The sequence below is a fragment of the Canis lupus genome, chromosome 2, assembly GCF_003254725.2.
Source record: "Canis lupus dingo isolate Sandy chromosome 2, ASM325472v2, whole genome shotgun sequence".
Taxonomy (NCBI): Eukaryota; Metazoa; Chordata; class Mammalia; order Carnivora; family Canidae; genus Canis; species Canis lupus.
The window spans coordinates 61222146-61243397 of NC_064244.1; the positions used below are offsets into that span (position 1 = coordinate 61222146).

General features: G+C 40.3%; 1 long non-coding RNA gene across 1 annotated transcript; it reads left to right on the plus strand.

Annotated features, from left to right (window-relative positions):
• Window positions 1-1174: 1174 nt before the first annotated feature.
• On the plus strand, window positions 1175-9821 carry LOC118354046 (uncharacterized). The gene is made up of 4 exons (XR_004813958.2): window positions 1175-1250; window positions 4101-4189; window positions 5747-5842; window positions 9072-9821. It is a non-coding gene; the product is annotated as an uncharacterized LOC118354046 (long non-coding RNA).
• Window positions 9822-21252: the final 11431 nt, after the last annotated feature.

Below are 21252 nucleotides of genomic sequence, written 5' to 3' on the forward strand. Positions count from 1 at the left end.
TATTCATGAGAGACACACAGAGAGAGGCAGAAACACAGCCAGAGGGAGACACAGGCTCTCCAACAGGGAGCCTGATATGGAACTCGATCCCAGGACCCCGGGATCATGATCTGAGCTGAACGCAGACACTCAGCCACTGACCCACCCAGGGGCCCCCAGTTTTCTGGTTCTGACAGCATACTATGGTTATTTATAAAATATAATCATTGGGGGAAACTGGGTGAAGGGTACATGGGAACACTCTCCTATTTTTGTGACCTCATGTGGAATTTTAAATTATTTCAAAATAAAAAGTTACTTTTAAAAAATATCTTCTCATCTTAAATAGTTGCAGGTAACCACAAAATTCCAAAGTGCTTTTGCTTAGTATTATTAAAATACTGTGTCCTAAGGGCAAAACTATCATACGAGGCAAAACATGGTAGCGAGGGAGGATGGAAATCAGTGGTTCCCAGACTTTGTGGATTCATGGCACACTTTTGAATATCAGAATTTTGGCAGACCTCTCAGAGTGTTTAGGAGACTAGAAACAACATTTAAACAAATTAGGAATAATTACAATGCAATCGTTACCACAGCGGAACAATGTCTCCCAGTGTTTACAAAGCAGTTAGTGGTCACCCTTTCGCACCAGTCCGCTACTTGAGTAGAGTAGATTGTTTACTGCCTTGACTGCACTCTCTTAAATAATCAAAAGCCCTTGCCCATTTGACCTCACACTTTAATCCTGTTCACAGCAGGTTGGACCATGTTTTATGTCTTCCTGTCTGTTCAACTAAACTGTCCATCAGGCAGATACAGCTGCAACGGGATGTATTTTCAATTGTGCACCCATTCAAAGAAAATGTCACATTGAGCAAAATTTGGCCATGCCCCTGTGCCAGGCTGATGGTTCAATAGTATGTGACAACTCTGTGGTTGAGAGCCACAGATCCAGATATTCTAGATGGAAATTCTGCTTATGTTCTTAGCCAATGCAAATTATTTTTAAAGAGCAATTAAAACCCTGTGCTTTTTTGTTCGTTTGTTTGGGGTTTTGTTTTGTTTTGCCACTTCAGACTCTGCTGAACTTTTTCCTCTTCCTTTAATTCAGTCTACACCATGTATGCTAACATGGGATTTACAAACTTGTGTATGATTTCTGATTCTTTTTAAATGTGTGTCTCTTCATTCCAGTGAGAATCTGTAAGCTCCATGAAGATAGGAGAACCATTTGCCACCTCTTCTGTTACCTCTCCCGTGGTTCTGGAGTGAGTTCTATTTCATTTTACCTGTAGATTCTAAAAATAACCATTAGGTTGATTTATCGAGATTAGATGATTTAAACAAAGACAAGGACACTTTAATCATGCCTATGTTGAAGCTGTGATTGAAAAATTTTGCCAACTGCTGTGCAAAAGATACTGTCAAATGAATAAAAAGACAAGCCACAGACTGGGAAAAAATATTTGCAAAAGACACATCTGATAAAGGACTGTTATCCAAAATGCACAGAGAACTCTTAAAACTCAACAAGAAGAAAACAAAGAACTCAACTAAAAAATGGGCAGAAGACCCTGAAAGACACCTCACCAAAGAAGATAGACAGATGGCAAATGAGTAAATGAAAAGATGCTTCACATTGTATGTCATCAGGGAAATGCAAATTAAAACAATAATGAGATACCACTACGCACCTATCAAAATGGTCAAAATCCAGAACATCCTCAACACCAAGTGCTATTGGGCATGTGGAGAAACAGGAACCCTCATTCATTGCTGCTGAGAATGCAAAATGGTGCAGTCACTTTGGAAGACAGTTTGGTGTTCTTTTTCAAAATTTAAGATACTCTTAACATACAGTCTAGCAATGATGCTTCTTGGTATGTACCCAAAGGAGTTAAAAACTTAAGTTCACATGAAAACCTACACACGGGTGTTTATAACAGCATTATTCATAATTGCCAAAACTTGGAAGCAACCAAGATGTCTTTCAGTAGGTGAATGGATGAACTGTGTATGGTACATCCAGATAATGGAGTATTTTTCAGTGCTAAAAAGCAATAAGCTATCAAATCATGAAGAGATACGGAGGAAAGTTAAATGCATGTTAAGTGAAAGAAGCTAATCCGAAAAGGACATCTACTGTATGATTCCAACTATGTGACATCCTAGAAAAGATATGGAGATAGTATAAACTGTGGAAAAAGGAGAAAGATCAGTGGTTGCCAGGGGCTAGGAAGTAGGGAGGGATGAATAATCTGAATATAGAGGATTCTTTAGGGCAGTGAAATTACTTATATGATGCTATGATAGTGGCTACATGTCATTATACATTTGTCCAAACCTTGAATGCACAACAAGAAGAGTGGCCTGGTGGATATGTTGTGAATTGGGGAGGCTCTGCCTATGTGGGGGTGGAAGGCATATGGGAAGTATCTGTACCTTATTCCAAATTTTGCTGTGAATCTAAAACTGCTCCAAAAAGTCTTAGCATGAAAAAAACCAAAAACAAACCAAACCTAAACAGCCCACCCTATATTCTTCAAAAAACCCATTCTATATTTACAGTGCTCACTTATTCATTTCAATAGCTATCTATGGTTCATGTATTATGTGCCCACCATTGGGTAGGTTCTGAGGACACGGAAGAAGCCAGACAGTGGCATCCTTGACTGCATGGAGCTTACATGGTATCCCCTCCTTAATGGTACCTTAGCACTCAACACATCTCAGTCTTGAAAATGTAAGCTGGTCATTCACAAATGGCTTTGGCACATAGAGGCTCCCAAAGGGCAACCCTCCCATGTAGACCTTGAGGTAGTAATACCTCGAGTAATAATGCCTGGGACAATAGACTATACCAAATTAAGAATCTTTAGGACATACTCTCTCGCCGGCTTATCCATCCTTCTCATTTTCCTCATTTTGGATATAGCTTCGGTTTTTCCCCCTAATACATGAGTATAAGACATCCGTTCCTTTCTATGAATATATAATAAAATAGTATTTAGTTGCACATGCTGTTTATTAACCTGCTTTTGAAAGCCTGATGTATTGTGGACCTGTTTCCAAGTCAACAGATACATGGGTTTACACACACATTGGAGTCAGAAAGCAGTGTTCAGGCCCAAAATTCATGCTGCCTAGGTTCACATCACAACTCCAGAATCACTAGATTCTGTTGATCTTGAGGAATTTGCTTACCTTCTTTGCGCTATTTATTAATTTTCCAAGTTAAGAATAATAATGACCCCCTTCATTGCATTGCTACAAGAACTAAATGAGAATGACCATAAAGCACAGTATAAGAACTCAATCATGTTAGCTACCTTTCAGTGCCAATTGTTCTCAAAGTAGTTTAAGGCAGTGCAACCCCATTAAAAAAGTATTTTGTAAAGTCCTAAGTAAAGAAACACAAACACACACACACACACACACACACGTGTGCACACATGCAGGCACAGAGTGAAGCTTCTCTAGATGAGGCTAGGGTGGGGATCCTGATTCTTTGATGTCTTACCTAGAAGACTTGATGAAAATACAGAGGTCCAGGCCCTATTCTAGCTTAGTAAGCCTGGAGCCTCCGTGTATTTCCTTAGCTCCCCAAGCGATTCTGGAGCACACAGAAAATTGACAAGCACAGCTCTGCAGTTCCTTGCAGCACTTCCAAAGCCATTGATCCACATCATACTTTTTAATGGGCACATAAACTTCATAGAGCGAATACACACTGATGCATGTAAGCACTCTGCTATTGATGCATATTTAGGTTGTTTGTTTTTTTCTTTTCCCCCAATTTCAACAGTTGCTGCAGGACATGTTCTTATGCATAAATATTCTTCTGTGGGTGTGTGAATGTCTGCAGGATAGACTTTTTAGAAATGAAATTGCTGGGGCCAAAGTATGCATGCTTTAAATTCTGATAAATATCGCCAAATTGCCCTCTGAAAGGTTATATCAATTTACTCTCCAACCAACGGTGTTGAAGAAGGGTACCTCTCTCCCCACTCTGTCATTTTTCTCTCGACTCAGGTTTTAACGCTGTTTATTTTAGGGCATTGATGAAATCCACCTCCGTGATAGATGGGTCCGTAAGCACCTAACTTATTACCTTTCAGAAACGAATTGAGCAACCCCATTGATACTTCAGGAATCATTTTCTTATCAGTGACCTCCTCTGCCACACAGCCAAGGCTGCCACTAATAGGTATGCTTATCTTTGTATCTCTGGCTTATTTAAAAAATATAAGAAATTTTGTTGCTTCTCTTGATTTCAGGCTGAGTTTTCTATTCTTTATGAAAGAGGTTATTATTTATAGTCAAGAAATTCTGAAGTCAAAAAATATAACTCTTCCATTGTTGAGTTCCTGGATGCCTTTCTCCGATCAGAGCCGTATCTCTGAGTAACACATCACGGGAGTGACAGCTCTCTGGTGATTTAGGAGCCTGCCAGATTATTAGAGCATTACCAATGTAAGGATGTATTAGTGTAACACATCATCAGCATGTTATCGCTCTGTGATGAATTGCTCCAAATCAGAACAATGGCCTACAGAAACTATGAATTCTTTTAGAGTTAGAAATGAAATCCTGTTTTTTTTTTTGAATAAGGAATAAATAAACATGAATGTTCTTTCACAGTGGAGAGAGGTTTAAATCATATATTTTTTGATCTTTTGTTTATCCTTTCGCTCTTGTCTAGTTTGAGCTAGAGATGGGGTCTTCAATCTGGATAGAATAGAGGTTTTCTAGGTAGAAAATTAATTACTCATGCCAAGGGAGGATTAGCATTCAGGAAAAAAAAGGGTCTTCTTCACTTGGATCCTGGTGCTACGTTTCCCTCGACGTCAGGGGGCATTTGTAAATGGGGGACTTTTTCATTTGTGTGTTTGTTTTGAAATGGGAACTCCTGGAGAGCAGAGACCAGCTTTTTAATAACGGTCTGTCACTGCAGTGCCTGAACCATGTGTGTTGAATTCTTGGTGATAGAGAAGACCATGTGTTTCTCCAAAGCCAGAAGTCCCCACCCTTGGAGTCATTCCTTCTCATAATGATAGTGCTTTTGGAATGGGCTCCTTAAAAGTGGAATTATGCCACCCTGAGTAGTGAGAGGTGCTGCATTAACTCCCCACCAGTGTTACGAGCGGCAAGGAACAGAATGTGGGGACCCCCATCTTAGGTTTTCCCTAACGACTGCTTAAAACTTTGGGCCATGGAATTAGGCTGACTTAGCTTTCAATTCTTGCTGTCACCTCCTAGTTCAGGCAGGTTGTGTGACTTCTCTGAGCCAGTTTCTTCATCTGTAGAAAGGGGACGCACCTAGTAACGGCTGAATGGGATTGTTCTGATGGTTAGGTGAGCTGCCTCACAGAAAAGCTTTAGTACGGTGCCTGGCACACAGTAAGTGCCTTATAAATGTTACTAATGGTGGTAGTTGTTTTAAAAAGTAAATGTTAAGATTGGCTGCCCAGAAGAGAAAAAGCCTTGATGTTTTGCTAGCTCTGGGAGTCCTTGGGGCACACTTGTATTTCTAGGCCTAGAGCATTTACATTCCATGTTTCTTTTCAGAGTGTTCTATTGTCTCTGAATTAAGATACATGGTTGTGCTCACTTTTAAAGACATACTTCCAAATAGGATTCTAAGAAACTATGGGTATCTGCAGAGAATTCTCTTATAACCAAGATCCAGACCTGATGAGACCATTTGGAACTGGCCATTGGATTAGCAATGGCAGGTGACAGTTAAAAACTTTTGTATTTATAGGAAATAACCCCCAGGAGCTTCTGCTGTGTCAGCGTGAACCAGGCACTGTGCAAAGTACATTGTATTTGATCCCCTCAACGATGGTGATGGTATGAGGTAGGTTTGAATGTCCCTACTTAGCACATGAGGAAAGCCATGGCTCAAAGAACTCAGGGTACCTGTGTAGGGACACACTGCAAGATACAAGTGGAACCAGTTGTCCATTCAAATTTTTCTGATTCTAGAATCTAAGATCTTAACCACTACACATTTCTGGAAACACATGCAGGATGGTTCTACATGTTTTTGAGTTGTGTGGCATTCCTTGAAATAGATACAAGTGGAAAAACACACCAGAGAATTAACATCAGCATCTCAGTGGACAACAAAAAATCGAGGAATCCTGGTTACCCCATGGCCTGACAATAAGCACAGGCTGAGTTCACCTAATCCAGCAGAGGCTTGCAGGGGATGCATTCCGGAGCCGGACTTGACTTCAACTCACCCTCTGCAGTTGCTTCTCATTGTCCTCAGCCCATGCAAGGATGGCATGCTTGCTGTAGATAAGTGAAGATGGGATGTAAAAACCCTCTTCCCATTTCTGCCCCCTCCCTCCTCATTCCCCCTTCAAAGCAAATTGCAAAGAACAGTTCTGTTCTGATCAGGCATTAAAATGCCATCATAGCACAGAGTTTTGATCAACTTAATCCTGCAGCTTGCTGCCGAAGGCTGTATCAGCATGTCAAACTTTGGGTTATGGGAGAACAATGATCTTCTGTGGCTACTGATTTTTTTTTTTAAAGCACATTCGAATGGAATAAACACATCAGTGCCAGAGACAATATTATAAATTATATCAGTGAACTTTTAATTTCAGTGGGTAGATGGAAAGTAAGTTTGTTGAAATGAGTTTTCCTTGGTCTGTGGGAGTCCTGTTTTCTTTGGAATGGCTTTGGGAGGCTAAGAAGGCCACTTTCCCCTTGATTTTTTTATTTTATTTTATTTTTTTGCAGTTGTTTTGGAGAACAATTTTCTCTGACATGTAGCTGGTTGTTTTATGGCTTTAAGAAATATATTGGTTTATTCATCTGTTGCAACTATAATAATATTGCCATTGGAGTCCAACTCAGTAATAAATCAGGCCATTCTTTCCCACTCTATACAAATAATTAAAATAAAAATCGACTGTGCCAGTGAATTTGTTCTACAAGCTGAATAGAATTGTGTGCTATAAGTCTAGATATTTTGGTTGACACAGGACTGTATATCTTAAAAATAAGAAACCAAAAGGTGGGAAAATAAGATCTTATTTCATTACACGCAATTTATAACATTTATCTTGAAGATAAAGTTGCCTTACTCTGCTGCCTATTAACTAGGAGCCAGAATTCGAATACTGTGGAGTATTCATGGCATTATATCCCTCCCAACCCCCTCTCATTCTCTTCCTTATTTTTCCTTTCCTCTTTTCCTTGCATCATTAAAAAGCAAGTTGAGGTTCATTATTGTAGCTCTGGAAACAAGGGCCTGTTATTTATGCATACACACTTGCATGTCATATATTTCTATTCACGTGCTACCTTTCTCCTGAAAAGAATTAAGGCAGCTTGCAAAAATACATAATTCAAAATAAAATAAAAGTGAGTCAGAAAAATTGGTGGGAAGGGGGTAGGGGAAGGGGGAGATCAGTTCCAAAGAATAAACAAGGGCATGAGATTGACCCACAAGTGAATGCTATGAGGGCTGGCAAGGGCCACGCATTTGGCTTGGAGGTTCCTTGTAGGATTAATGCCATACTTCCCAGTAGCCATTAGATTAGCGACACATTAATGACTCAGGAGAAGCCAAACTGTACTTGGTAATGACACCAGAGAGAATTTCTCCTCTGGATCCTCAGCAAGAGGATCCAATCACTGAGGGACAAAGGTCTTTGATAACTTCCTTAAGAAATGCAATCAATTAGTTGGGGTTTTCCTTATACTTGTACCCTTCTGAAGGCCAATGGCACAGCATCAAGCAGCAAAAGCATTTCTAAGGAAGCCAAACATGTATCCTAGATAGGCAGTTCTCTCTTGCCCTCGTCTAAGCCGAGCACACCCATGCACACCCATGCCGTAGTTCTTAAATTTCACCATGCATAAGATTCACCCAACAGTTTGTTGAAAGTCAAAGTTGTCAGGCCTTCCTGCTTCCATTATATATGAGGATAAGCCAGGTTATGTTGCAGAAACAAACAGCTCCAATATCTTGGGGGCTTAAAACAACAAGGATGTATTTCTTGCTCATCCTGCATAACTGTTGTGGGCCAGCTAGTGGGGGCCTCGGGATAGGGGTGTCTCTGCTCTATGGCTTGTGCACCAGGGATCCAGGCTAAGGGAGACTCCATCTTTGTGCTTCCATGATTGCCAAGGCAGATAATATATTGGGACAAACTGCATATTTGCTTCTAAAGCAAATGGAGACAGGCATGTTACTTCCAGAGCCCATTTCATTGTCAAAGCAAGTCACCTGGTCATGTTAAATTTCTAAAGGTGACAGGAAAATGCATCCCTGCCTGTGGCCTGGAAGGAGAGAATCTGTATTTTGTATGGGAACCCCAGCTACTTCCAATGCAGATGGCCTCTGGACTATATTCTGAGAAGCACTGGTTTAGAGAAAGGGCCAGATTCTGTATCCCTCAGGCAATCTTCCATAAATATTTCCCTGAACTGGGACTTAGATACATGCTGAGTGATGGTACATTTGAGGTAACAACCTGACAAAGACTTGCTTTGTAGTTGTTCTGTGGAAACAGCAAGTACTATGCCATAAAATGTATGATAGTCACATGTTCTCATGGGCAGAGCTCAGTAGTTAATATGGATATGCCTGATATTAAGATGGTGCCTGGGGACACCTGGGTGGCTCAGTGCTTGAGCATCTGCCTTTGGCTCAGGTTGTGACCCTGGCGTCCCAGGATCGAGTCCTGAATTGGGCTCCCTACATGGAGCCTGCTTCTCCCTCTGCCTATGTGCCTATGTCTCTGCTTCTCTCTCTGTGTCTCTCACGAATAAATAAATAAAATCTTAAAAAAAAAAGATGGCACCTGTTCCAAGGGAAAGTGAATGTCTTACCTATTGGATACCTATAGGATATCTATAGTTGGTCCAAGATTTTTCTCAATAAATCGTTTGGTTCTTATAACACTTGCCATGAGGTCCCAGAGTTCTACACCAGAAATCCTATGACCTGAAATTCTTAGCTAGATGTGAGAGACAGAATCTCTATGAGTCTTTGGGGAAAAAATAACATGCTTAACACATCTAGGCTGGTTCTGGGGCTTAAACATTTTTACTAAACTCCACAGGTAGTTCTGAAGCATCCTCCTGGATAAGAAGCACAGACACTAAATTGAAAAAAAAAAAAGAAGCAGCAGCAGCAGCAGCAGCCGCCGCAGCAATTGGAAATAACTCCATCTCTAAAACATCTCAATGAAGTCTCCCTCGAATGATTAATTATTACTTTGCTGTCTCCTAAATTTTAAAAAATTAGTGATGAATGAACATAGTTAAAGATAATATAGATTGTACCGAAAAGGCTTAACAAAAAAATTGTCATCCTTGCTTCTAGAGGCACTCATATGTGACTGTTTCAACCATTTCTTCTGGTATTTGCCACCATATCTGTAAAGTACTCATACTATTATTTATTTGCCATGCATAGAGGTGACCTAGATCAGTGCTAGCCAATAGAAATAAAATGAAGCCTATGTATGTAATTTAACTTTTCTAGTAGCCATATTTTTAAAAAGTAAAAAGAAACAGGTGAAATTGATATATTTGACATATTTTAATAGTATCTTTTGTTTAACCCAATGTATCCCAAATAATATCATTTCAACATGTAATCAATTTCCAAATTATTAATGAGACATTTTTACGTTCTCTGTACTCAGTCTTTGAAATCTCTTGTGTGTCTTACACCTAGAGCATTTCTCAATCCTCCTGGCCACATTTCAAGTACTTCACAGCTGCATGTGGCTGGTGGCCACTCTGAAAGCACTGATTCAGAGGCTTCCTATTATGGCGGATGGAGGTTTATCTTTTATGCAGGTTAAGAACAGGATAACCTGGGGCACCTGGTGGCTCAGTTGGTTGAGCAGTCAGCTCTTTATTTTGGCTCAGATCATGGTCTTAGACTTGTAAGATTGAGCCCTGTGTCGGGGACTTTGATGGAGATTCTCTCTCTCCCTCTACCTCTGCCCTTCCCCCTGTTATCTCTCTCTCTTAAATAAATAAATCTTTAAAAAAAAAAGAGAGAGAGAATACGATTACCTGTTATTCTGAATAGTTTTCACAACGCAGTGCTAAAATGTATAATAGTAAATGACAGGGAAATCACTGTGGTGAAATCAGACACTCTTCATGGTAGATTACAGGACTGGGACCCTTAGGCTTGGGATTTGTCAAGAAGGAAATGGGTATATATTTGGCTTTCTGAGACTGATTATTCTTTTGTTTTGGGAAATAAGGCCTAACATTTAGAAGAAAAATATGAGGTCGATGGCATGCTGCTATCCTTTTTTTAAATTTTTTTTAAAAAATTTTTTTTATTTATTTATGATAGTCACAGAGAGAGAGAGAGAGGCAGAGACACAGGCAGAGGGAGAAGCAGGCTCCATGCACTGGGAGCCTGATGTGGGATTCGATCCCGGGTCTCCAGGATCACGCCCTGGGCCAAAGGCAGGCGCCAAACCGCTGTGCCACCCAGGGATCCCGCTGCTATCCTTTTTGATAAGACTCTAGTCACAGAAATGACAAAGAGCAACAAATTGCAAGTATCAAGTTCTGAAGACTTTGCCTCTTCCTCAGATTCTGTGTTACATGAGGATTTTTTAATCAAACTGTTAATGTGAGGGGACATTACCCCAACCAGTCAGAAAGATACTTACATCTTAGAAATCTAAGAGAATTAATCCTTGTACTGGGGACTTGTCAGTTCAGCCTCCCAACATTCATTTTTCCCTTCTAGTAAAAGTACTCCCAAATTCCCCCTGTGCTTTGGGAAATATTCATTCTATGCTGAATCTCAATGGTAGGATGCTTGACTCGGCCTTGCCACTCAGAGAATTTTGGTCCTCCGGCCACAATGATTGGGTTGGGGGTGGGGAAGTGGGCACACATAAACCAAGCTAATTGGGCTCAACCAGAGACATCTTGGGGTTTTTGCTTATGGAAGTGAGAGGAGGCACTCATTTCCCTGGTCTTGAACCTGGAAGAAGGATGTGGCTCTAGAGCAGCTAGTGCCACCCTGTGAAGCTTGGGAGTGCCCACATGGTGGTTGGAGATGTGCAGACATGAAAGGAACTGAATCTTAATCACTGTGTTTCTGCTCCAGAACTCAGCTGTGCTTGAAACCAGAGATCCACTCCCGACAAGAGTAGACCTCCTGAGTTTCTCTTTTTTGGCACAACCGGTTTGTGTTGATAAGATTACAGCATTCCCTCCCATTTTGATGCATTCATCTTTCTCTATAACAATATTTTCCAGTGTGCATTTCTCAGGTTCATAGTCCCATAAGATTGCTTTGAAGAAAAAAGTGTTTCTGTGGTCAAATGAATTTGCTAAATTCTGTGGACTATCTTCTTCCACTTGGTGATTCTCAATGCATTTTAGCACATTAAAATCTCTCACGATTTCTGAAGTTAAGCAATTTGACTAGCTTTGCTTTTCTAACACTTACTTGTCCATGGTTTTTTGGTTAACACCTGTTAGTCTAGTAGGAACATACTTTGCCAGCTTCTGCTCTAGGAAGGAAGCAACGCTCTCATGTTTCAGGTGATCAGACTGGGGCCACCTCCAATCATGGTACCTCTGGAGATGTTTATGAACTACCATATTGTAAAGGACCATCCATGGGGAGCCATCTGTGAAATAGACATTATGTATCTGGCAGGAAAAATGTAAGTATTTTAGACACACATTTAGATTGCTAGGCAACCAAATTAAGATAAACCTGATATTTAAACCAGGCAGATTGGTTTAACTATCTATTCATGCATTCCATTATTTATTCATGAGCTCAACAAATGTTTATTGAGTCGCTACTTTGTGATTAACTCCTAACCTTATGGAGATAAAAATACAGAGATCATCATATGTGAATCCAACTTGCAATACTGTGATGATTGCTCTTCTGGCTTTTTCCTAACCCTACCGACCATTTATGCTGATCTGGCTTGGGCTGACATTCATGCACCCTCAGAGCTAATCATGAAAGGTAGATAGCATGATCATAGGATCTTACACTGACACAGCATTTGAAGGCTTGACTCCTTTCAAAGATACCATCTTACTTAACTCTAGCAAAAACTGTAGGAGAGAAATAGAAGAGCGATTTTTACCCAGGGAGTACCAGGGGTCTAGAGAAGTTAAATGTCCTGCCCAAGACTATACAATTTTGAACATTCAAAATCAGACTTGGGGCATGGTCTCCTTTTTTTCCTTTTGCCTAAATAGCCAGTGCTATTTATCACTTGCTCAAATTACTCCAATACCTAGGATGTGAAAGGTAGGCTAGAGACTTGTGTTGTCAATCCACAGTAGTCACTAGCCACACATGGCTATTCAACACCGAAATGTGATTACAGCAGCTAAGGAACTGAAATCACAATTTATTTAATTTTAATTAATTTAAGAAAAATTTTAATACTCATTTTAAGTATTGGAACTCTTAAGCATGTTTGAAATAACATGGGTATATGAAACTGCTTTTTCCAACTTTAAAATTTATGATACTAAATATAGATCATGTATGTTTTGATGAAATCTTACTGTCTGAATTGAGATGAGCTCTAAGAGTAAAATACTCATCTGATTTAGAAGATGTGGCATGACAAAAGAATATAAGGTATCTCTGTAATATTTTCATATTAGGTATGTGCCGAACCCATAATATGGATATAGCGGCTTAAGTAAAACTATATTATTAAAATTAATTTCACCTATCTTCTCTTTTCTGGATGGAGCTACATAGAAAATGCAAAATCACAGGGCACCTGGGTGGCTCAGTCAGTTAAGCATCTGGCTCTTGATTTTGGCTCAAGTCATGATCTTATGGGTCATGGGATGGAGCCCGGAGTTGGGCTCCACGCTTCAGCAGGGAGTCTGCTTGACGTTCTCTCTCTTCTTCTCCCTCTGCCCCTCACCTTTCCCCCTCTCTCAAATAAATAAATAAATCTTAAAAAAAAACCCCACCAAAGTCACAATATATGGTTTGCACTATATTTCTATTGGAGAGCACTGATATAGACTGTGTTGGTGTGGACTGAATGTCTAGCTGCAAAATTTGAAACCTAAGCAAAATGGATGATGGGAAAGCATAGAACCAGACAGAATTCAGAGTATGGCCTCAGGAGTTGCTCGGTTTGGCTGTGTATTCTGGCTCTAGTACCTTCTAACTGAGCAATTTACTTGACCCCTTGAAGGCTATCTCGTTACCTGTAGATTAGGGATAATGTTGATGTTCATTTCATTGAATTTCTCGAGGGCTCAACAAGCTAATGCACACATAACACGTAGACTAGTATTAGGTAATGTTTAAGTGCTCATTACTTTGTTAGTAATAACACTAATTATAATAATACTCTTGGTACAAAATGCAAATAGAATCCCCAGCCTTAGGAAATGATGGTATTTTTTTCCCCCGAACTTCATTTTTTTTTTTTTTTTGAGGTGTCATCCTCTGTTGCAATTCATTGCACTGGACTGCATTAATCATACCCTGTTTTGTTCTTCCTGACAGTAATGAATAGTAACTGATACAAACCAGCCTGCTAGGTCACTGATGAGGTGGCTACAAATGCTCTTTTCCGAGGCAGTTCTTAATTACCTTTTGTGTGTGAAATGCCATATGCTAGAGTTCCTCTGGCTGGAAAGCTGCTCTGGGTTATGATACCATGTTGGTTTTTAAACAATGTCTCTGGTTGATTTGTCTTCTAAATCTCTGGGAGAAGTTTTATTTAGTTGTTGTTCCTTATAATTTTATGTTTTTAATTGGGTGACTTCCTGATTCTTTCTTCCCACATCATTTCTCCATTGATATTTAAGTCCATGAGCCCAGATATGCTTTGAAGGTCTAGTTCCCTGAAGGAATCAGAACCCTGAATGGCAGTGATGTTTATATACCCAGATCGAAGCCTATAGATAGAGCTCTACTATATACAAATGCTGTTTTTAGGACATTGTAAACAACCATCCTACATAATGGCATATATACATAAACATAAAAGTTTTATAACTTTTAAAAGTCTAGGAACTGCTACTGTATTTGAAGATCAGGTATTTCGCCTCCTCAACTACCCAGGGCACATCTGGAAACATGGTTGTAAGTGAAAACGATCTTTCAGCTGCTAAGAACACAGTTGTTGGCAGGCACGGCATTTTATCGAGAAGGAGAGGGTGAGATTTTTCCGAACACACTGATTTATCCATGAATCTAAAACAAGGACTGGCAAGCTTTTTTTTTTTTTTCTTCTTTTTTTCCAAAGAGCAGATCATAAATATTTTAGGCTTTACAGGCTATGTGGTCTCAAATCACAACTACTTAATTTGGCCTGTTGTAGACTGAAAGCAGCCATAGACCATGCAGAAAGGAATGAGCATGGCTGTCTTCCAGCAAAACTTTATTTACAAAACAAGTGCTTAGGATTTGGCCCATGGGCTGTAGTCGCCCCTGGCCCCACACACCCTCCAGTCTAAAATATAGCAGCAGATTACAAGTAGCAGGACAGAAGGAGGATAGCAGGAAGAAATAGCTTTTGAACAGAAACAAGGATAAAACGATATCTTCAAGGCAGACAGAACCTTATAGAAAGTACATCCATCCAGGGCCCTTCCATGTGGGTGAAAGGAGTCTGTGAGCATAATAACATGATTGATGATGTGATTTCAGATGTGATAACCAAGGTTCACAGTGAAGACCCAACATCCTCCAGGAATGATTACACCATGTTCTGTATATTTTGATTACAAAGACAGAGAATTAGAGAACATATTTGAGAGAGCTACCTCAAATAGATGAAAATAAAAAAGGAATTTTGGTACTTGAAGTGGCAAGTATCAGTGATCTGAAAAACTCTTATATTATTCTCCATTTTCCGAAATCTGTGGCTCTTGAGGTGCTACCATAGTTCCCCCCTCCACCTCCAGTTTTATTGAGAAATCATTGACATACAGCATTGTATAGGCTGAAGGCATGCAGCATGATAGCTTGATGTACACACACTGGGCAATGATGAACACAGTAGGTTCAGCTCACATCCATCTTCTCACATAGATACAATGGAAAGAAAAGGAAAAAAAAAAGGAAAATGATTTTTTCTTTGTAATGAGATCTCTTAGGATCAGCGCCCTTAACAACTTTCCTGTGTATCATACATCGGTGTTAGCTACGGTCATCATGCTGTACCTTATATCATTAGTACTTATTTATTGTATATCTGGAAATTTGTACTTGTGACCACCTTCCTCCACTCTCTCTTCTTCCCACCTTCTGCCTCTGGTTACTATGAGTCTGACCTCTTTTCCTGAGTTTTTTATTTGCTTGTTTTATTTTAGATTTCACATAGAAGTGAGATCATACAGTATTTATCTTCTCTGACTTATTTCACTTAGCATAATGCCTGTAAGTTTCATTCATGTGGTCACAATTGGTAGGATATCTTCATTCATCATGGCTGAATAATATTCCATCATATATATGGAAGATACATATATATATAATATATACATATATTATATATATCACAACTTTTTATTAATTCATTCATCGATGGGCTCTTAGGTTATTTCCATGTCTTGGCTCTGCTATGAACATGGATGGAAGTGCAGATATCTTTTTGAGTTATTGTTTTCATTTTCCTTGGATACAGTCCCAAAGGTAGAATTGCTGGATCATATGGTAGTTCCAAACCTGATAGTGGGCTAATATCCAAAATCTACAAATAACTCCTACAACTCAATAGCAGTAAAACAAATAACCCAATTTTAAAAAATGGTCAAAGGAACCGAATAGACATTTCTCCAAAGAAGATACACCAAAGGCCACCGGGTATAGGAAAAGATGCTCAACACCACTAGTCATTAGGGAAATGCAAATGAAAGCCACATGCCCATTAGAATGGTTGTCATCAGAAAGCTAAGAGATGACAAATACTTGTGGGGATGTGGAGAAAAGGCAACTCTTCTGCACAGTTGCTGGGATTATAAATTGGTCCAGCCACTATGGAAGATGTATGAAGGATCTTCAAAAATTTTAAAATAATGCGGCTATATTTTTTTTATATTTTGCTCTTTAAACTTGAGACTAGCTAACAAAACCAACTTTCTACATGGATCTTTGAACAGAGTCTCTGTGGGGCTTATGAGAACATTTAAAATCTACATAACCGTCCTTTTTAAAGCAATCTATGTGGAATGATAAGATGTACTTTATGTACTCACAATTCATGCTGATGGCTGAAAACAGTGTTCTCCTAGGAAAAAAAAGAATATCTTGGACCACTATTGCTAAACTTAGGGGGAAATTGGTTGTTTCCAGCTTGGGACCCTGAGACTACATCACTCTCAGCAGTCAGGCTGCTGCTGCTGAGTTGATGTTTTTGAAGGATTTTTTCCAATACATTCTCTGGGACCTTTTTAAAGGAAGGAAATTCTATGACTCACCATTCAACAGATTCTAGCTCTTTCTCCCCTTTGCTCTGAATCATTCTATATTTATCATTATTGATAAGGAACATCAATAATGACTGGGATTTATTCTATTTTTCCCTCAGATATAGTTTGTGTTCACATCATAAAATATGAATTTATACAGACAGCTTTGAAAATTTCCCAGGTTATTTATAAACCCTCTCAGGTTTTGACCATTAGGGGTTGACCATCAAGGAATAGTAAGGATAAAAAATGATTTTGAAAATATCCTGGCTTTACCCTTTGCAAAAGCATTTCTTCCTATCTATGAGTGTTTTAAAAAAATAACTTTGCAATAATAGTGCAAAGTATTGCATGAAGTTAATACTGGGAGTCTCAGAGCCAGACTCCATAGGCGCAAATCCTGGTTTCATAACTCATGGCTGTGTGATATTGGGCAAATAACTTAACTCTTGTAGACCTGTTTCTTTGAGAGATGGAATCAGTAATTCTATATTTTTCTGAGTCTTTGTGGGGGGTTAAATGAGATAATACACATGGAGTGCTTAGCACAGTGTCGCAGGCTGCCAAGTACAGCCATGCAGATTGTGAACCCTACAACTCTCTGGGCAGGGGTGGGGGTGCCGGTCACATAGACTATAATGCAATGTGGCAGCTCTGGCACAAAGTCAGTGAGTGATAGATGAAGCTATTGTTATATTATTTTTATTATTGATGGGAGACCCAAGGCACACAAATGCTATGAAGCCTGTCTATGATTATATACTTTCTGCGAAAAACCCATCATCATGTGGCAACAACTAGTAGGCAACCATTGTTATCAGCAATTCTGGTGTACTTGTTAGATTCCAATTATTGGAGTAAGATAACCACTAATTGCCCAGTAAAAACTTGGGCTGGATTTTTGTTTTTCTGTGGATTTGATTCACCTGTAACCTCATTCTAGAATTTTCTTTGAGATGACTCTAACCAGGTTATCCGCTGCCTAGTGCCATATTATTCCAAGGAAAATGAAGTCTGCCCATTCATCCATCCATTCATTCATTCACTCATTCGTTTAGAAAATGCTATCAAGTACCAACTTGTAAGTGACACTGTTCCAGGCACGGAGCTTTGAAATGACTAACATGGTTTCTCAAGGGGCTCACAGACCCTTGGGGGGCAGGTGGCTGGCAGGTAAGCAGTTCCTCAGAGCAGGATGAAAATGCCCTGACAGAGTGAGTCGTTAATTCCTTGATTCATTGAATGTTCAATAAGGAATAGATGTATAATAGTGATTAGGAACAAGGCACTGAGGTTGTGGTAGTACCAGGATACTAAAAGTGGTAAGACTTGGTATCTTCCCTAAAAAAGCAACTCCAGGGCAGGCTTCCTGGAGCTGATGAGGCTGGAGTTGATGAGGCTGTCTTGCAGGACAAATAGGAGGAGGGTGCTGGGCGAACAAGAAGGGGAATGGTGTTGCAGTCAATCTGAGGAAAATCCAAGTGCACTGGGTGGGGCTGAGAACTTGCTGTTAGCCCCAGTTGGTGATGCTGTCCAAACATACCATTTTATAACCCCTGTAATCTTTCTGCCTCCGAATTTCAACTTCCTCAAATTCCTAACTGAGAAAAATAACTTCTCATTAACAACCCTGAAAATTTTGGAGAGATCCAAATGAGATGAGTTTGTAGTATTCCTTTGGAAATTGGAAGGAGCTAAGTATTATATAAAATAGGAGAGGTGATCATTTTAAGTCTTGTAGGTAAACCGCAGTGTATGATGCCTAAATTAGGTTAGTGTGGAAGACTGAGATAAAGCTCTGGGAACATGTTCTCCAAGGAAGGTTGGGGTAGGGCAACAAAGAAGGAAGGAAGTCAACATATGTGTCATTGAGGTTGCTGCTTGGCCAACGGAGGTTGGCTTCCACCAGGATCTTCCAGAATAGACAAAGGATGAGAGGTGAGTGGTGTTTTTCCATGGATTCCTATCATTCTACTGAAGGGTTGGATTACAATGGTCAAAAGACACAGTTACCTAGGGAATGCCCACAGTGTTCAGATATCTGGTTCTGGTCCCAGTTTTTAGCTCTAATATGCCTGATAGTTATAGGGACATAGTCTCCTTTCTCATTTTTTTCCTCCTCTAACTCTTATTAATAGAATACGTGCTGGGTAAGATCCACACAAATTAGTGCTACAAATTTGTTAAAAGTGCTACGAATTTGTTAAAAGGCTTCTTCCCCCCCTCCGAGTTTTGATGTTGCTTCTTTTGAGATAATCTTTCTCATCCCCGAACATTCCCACAGAGCGTTGATCTGGCCAAGAAGTACATCCATAATCAAAATTGAATCTTCTGTAACCAAACTATGATTAGATATCCAAACAATTTTTTGAGTTCAAGTAATTCCCTTATTAAAGAGGAAACAATATGATGGCTTTAGGTGGACTGTACCTGGAATTCTCAATTCTGAAAGTCCTTTGAGGGTTTGATAAATGTGCACTTTTTCATAGTAAAACATGCTAAAAGTAATATAGAATTTTATAAATATATATATATATATATATATATATACCTCCTACTGGGCCTTGAACATCCAGCAAGCCTAACCTATCAAAAGGATGCTAAAAATAATCTCATCCACAAAGAGGTTCTGAAGTGTGACTTCTGATAAAACCACTGTTATAACACCCCACTGTAATTTGGTATCTTCCATATCAATGAAATCTCATTTTTCAAAATCTCTGATTAAGTCTGTCTCTGTAGCATAAGGACAATATGTTTGCATTTTCAGGATTTAAATGAGAATGCTTCCATTCACAGTTCTGTGTGAGACACCTTTTTATAAACCAAGGTCCTGCTATCCACGAATTTTGTAGCTTTGAAGGTGAATAGAGGAAGATAGGAAATTTAGGCCAAACGTGTGACCTAATTATTTGAGTTTCTGGATGTGGCAGCTGTTCATGACTTTAGCAGTTTCAACTGAAACAATTAGCCACAAGTCCTCATTCCTTGCTCTTCGGCATCCCTGAGTAGCTGCTATCCCCACTAATTAGCTGAGTGATCTTCAGCAAACTACTTTATAGATGGAAAATTGAAGGTCAGAGTGGAAAAAGTCGAAAGCAATGCTGCAAAGCACCTAGCATGGTGCTTTGCATGTAGTGTGCGCTCAATCAGGAAGTATTTTTGAGCATCTGCTTTGTGCCTGGCACTGTTCCAGAGGTCAAGGTCACTGGTGCCCTGGCAGACAAAGCTTATGTTCTGAATGTTGGAAGGCAGACAAAAGCAAGTAAAGAAAGAAGGATTTCAGGCAGTGGAGACTACTGGGTATGACTTCTGAAACTGATGCTCCAGGAATGTCTCTCTGAAAAGAGGACATTGGCATGGAGGTCTGAATGACAAAGGGTCTGTCCTGGAAATATCTGTGGGCAGAAGGAATGCTGACCCAAGATCCTCAGTTACACATGAGCTTGGCATCTCTGGAAGAGGGCAAGGAGCCCGGGTGTGTACTGAGCAAGGGAGTGGAAAGCAGTGAATTATGGCAGGGTCTGGATGTGAAGGGTCTGGATGATGGGAAAACCATCTTACTATTCAAACCATCTTGAGATCAGACACCATCATAACATCTTAAGCAAGGGAGTGGCTGGATCTGACCTAAGGTTTTATAAGACCACTGTGGATGCTTTGTGGAGGATAGAACACGGGTGAGGAGTAGAAGCGGGGAGGCCAGAGAGAAGGCTGTTACCATAGGTATTACCATAGGTGATGGGTGGTAAGACTAGAGAAGGAAACAGAAAGAACAGGGAGTGTATTTCAGAGGTAGATGGAAAGATAGGGCTGGAGGTGAAAGTGGAATAGAAAGGGGAGGAGCAAGGATAGTGCCTGATTTTTTGTTTGAGAAACAGGGTAAATGGTGGTGACGTTTTCTGAGATGAGCAAAATGTGGAGAGAGGAGTTACACTGGGAGAGTTGCATATATAAATGTGTAGAGATGTGATACTAGTTTGAGTTTCCCCAGAAGCAGCTCTGAGCTAAGGATTGGGGCACCATTGGATTATCCTGGAGGTGATCCCAGGAAACACTAGTGCAAGAGGAGGAGAAGTGAGGTAGGAGAAGAAGGCAGCCAATCGGGGACACATGATCAAGCAAGTTACCAGCGTGGCAAGTCCCCTTGGAGAACTCTGGGGGTCAGTGTAGAACCTTGTACCTCAATGTTATTCCACCCAAGTGGTGACGAAGCTGGGTTTCTTAATCCCATTGGCTGAAGGCTGTTCCTGATGGAGAGTTTCCTGGCACCTCCGCCCCGCCCCCCCCCTCCCCCACTGTGTGTGCAGATGGAGAGGCCCCCAGCCATTGGAGAGAGCCCTGAGGTCAAGAGATGCAGGTGCTGGCAGCTAGCACAGGGTCATGACAGGGATGCGAGCAGCACCTGCCACAATACCAAATGGGCAGATGGACCCACATCTGTAGCTCAGGTGAGACGACCTCTACATGGAGAGAGTATTTAAAGCCATGGGACTGGGGGCAGGTAGAGAATCACCTATGGAGAGTTTATGGGTGTAGAACAGAAAGCCTCAGAGCTTAAAGTCCACAAGGCACCCATGAGACCTTGAGGAAGAATGGAAAAGAGTAGCCATTAAGATTGGAGGCAAATTAACCAGAGGTGGTGCCTTCAGAGCCCAGAAAAGTTTTCCACCACAGTGGGTATGATTCACTGTGTCAGATGCCTCTGAGGGTAGAGAAGCTTGGAGAGAGAGAGAGAGAGAGAGAGAGAGAGAGAGAGAGAGAGAGAACAAACATTGGATCTCACAACTCCCTGATGTTACTTCCAGCACTCAATACTTAAGGTTATTATTA